This window comes from Aegilops tauschii, chromosome 4 (genome assembly GCF_002575655.3).
Source record: "Aegilops tauschii subsp. strangulata cultivar AL8/78 chromosome 4, Aet v6.0, whole genome shotgun sequence".
Lineage (NCBI taxonomy): Eukaryota > Viridiplantae > Streptophyta > Magnoliopsida > Poales > Poaceae > Aegilops > Aegilops tauschii.
The window spans coordinates 88,106,374-88,108,866 of NC_053038.3; positions in this window are offsets into that span (position 1 = coordinate 88,106,374).

Consider the following 2,493-nt stretch of genomic DNA (forward strand, 5'->3'; position numbering starts at 1 on the left):
AAACAGCGTCAGTGTGGGGTTAGTTTCATTCAAATCATGCAAATTAGAGCCCAAAACAAGAGGAAAAGCATTAGGAAAAGTAGATACGTTGGAGACGTATCACATACTCAGGGAGAACACTTATTCCTTGAAATTTAGTGAGGGGTCATCTTATAATGCTACCGCCGTACTAAGCAAAATAAGATGCATAAAGGATAAACATCACATGCAATCAAAATATGTGACATGATATGGCCATCATCATCTTGTGCCTTTGATCTCCATCTCCAAAGCACCGTCATGATCTCCATCGTTACCGGCTTGACACCTTGATCTCCATCGTAGCATTGTTGTCGTCTCGCCAACTATTGCTTCTACGACTATCGCTACCGCTTAGTGATAAAGTAAAGCAATTACATGGCGATTGCATTTCATACAATAAAGCGACAACCATAAGGATCCAGTTGCCGATAACTTTTACAAAACATGATCATCTCATACAACAATTTATATCCCATCACGTCTTGACTATATCATATCACAACATGCCCTGCAAAAACAAGTTAGACGTCCTCTACTTTGTTGTTGCAAGTTTTACGTGGCTGTTACGGGCTTCTAGCAAGAACCGTTCTTACCTACGCATCAAAACTACAACGTTTTTCGTCAAGTGTGCTGTTTTAACCTTCAACAAGGACCGGTCGTAGTCAAACTCGATTGAACTAAAGTTGGAGAAATAGACACCCGCCAGCCACCTGTGTGTGAAGCACGTCGGTAGAAGAAGTCTCATGAACGCGGTCATGTAATGTCGGTCTAGGCCGCTTCATCTAACAATACCGCCGAATCAAAGTAAGACGTTGGTGGTAAGCAGTATGACTATTATCGCCCACAACTCATTGTGTTCTACTCGTGCATATCGTCTACGCATAGACCTGGCTCTGATACCACTGTTAGGGAACGTAGTAATTCAAAAAAATTCCTACAATCACGCAAGATCTATCTAGGAGAAGCATAGCAACGAGACGGGAGAGTGTGTCCACGTACCCGCGTAGACCGAAAGCGGAAGCGTTATGTTAACGCGGTTGATGTAGTCAAACGTTTTCACGATCCAACCGATCCAAGTACTGAACGTACGGCACCTCCGTGTTCAGCACATGATGCGGGGCTAACCCGGCGTAGGCCGATCTTTCACGATTGGAGCGGATTCCCTCGAAGAACATGAAGAACACGGGGAAGAACGGGGAGAAATCACAAGGGGAAACACTCAAGAACAAGTCCAATCACACATCCACTAGACAATCAAACACACAAGATCCACAAGGTACATGAACAACAAAGGGAAAGATACAAGGTAGAGTTCATCCCAAATCCAAAGGAGATGGGGGCTTGAGGGTATCCTAGACGGATCTTCCCGTGAGGGGTCTTGACTATATATCCCGCAGGATCTTCTCACATGGAGGTCTTGAACTCCATGGGAGTGGTGGTCTCTCTCTCTCCCTCTCTCTCTCGAGAGAGAGAGAGAGTAGAGGAAGGTAGGAGCAAAGCTCACATACAAATGAGCTATCACTTTGCTAACCCTAGCTAGGAGGAGGTAGGGGGTATTTATAGTCTAAGTGGGCGAAAGGGTAAGTGGGAAGGGATACAAGGCCAAAGGCCCGCAACTGCGCACTGGCAGTTACCGGACGACCGGTGGGGGTCGGACGTCTGGAAGTCTTCGGACTTCCGCTATTTTCCTTCTATGAAGGTGGCACCACAACGTCCGATCGGCGTCGGTCGTCCGGGCGCTGGGACTTGTCGGACGTCCGGTGTTCGTCAATCGTTGATGCGGCTTGAAGCTACGTCGGTATTTCCCCAAAGAGGAAGGGATGATGCAGCACAGCAGCGGTAGGTATTTCCCTTAGATGAGACCAAGGTTATCGAACCAGTAGGAGAACCAAGCAACACAACGTAAACAACACCTGCACACATATAACAAATCCTCGCAACCCGATGTGTTAAAGGGGTTGTCAATCCCTTCCGGGTACGGCGCCTCAAGTATGCAAACGAACGTGAGATAAATTTGTAGTAAATTGATAGATTGAACACCAAATAAAATAAATAAGAATAAATTGCAACAAGGTATTTTTGTATTTTTAGTTTAATAGATCTGAAAATAAATGCAAAAGTAAATAGATCACTAAGGCAAATAATATGAGAAAGAGACCCGGGGGCCGTAGGTTTCACTAGTGGCTTCTCTTAAGAAAAATAGCAAACGGTGGGTGAACAAATTACTGTTGGGCAATTGATAGAACCTCAAATACTCATGACAATATCCAGGCAATGATCATTATATAGGCATCACATCCAAGATTAGTAGACCGACTCCTGCCTGCATCTACTACTATTACTCCACACATCGACCGCTATCCAGCATGCATCTAGTGTATTAAGTTCATGGAAAAACGGATTAATGCAATAAGAACAATGACATGATTTAGACAAGATCTATCTATGTAGAGATAAACCCCATCATTTTAT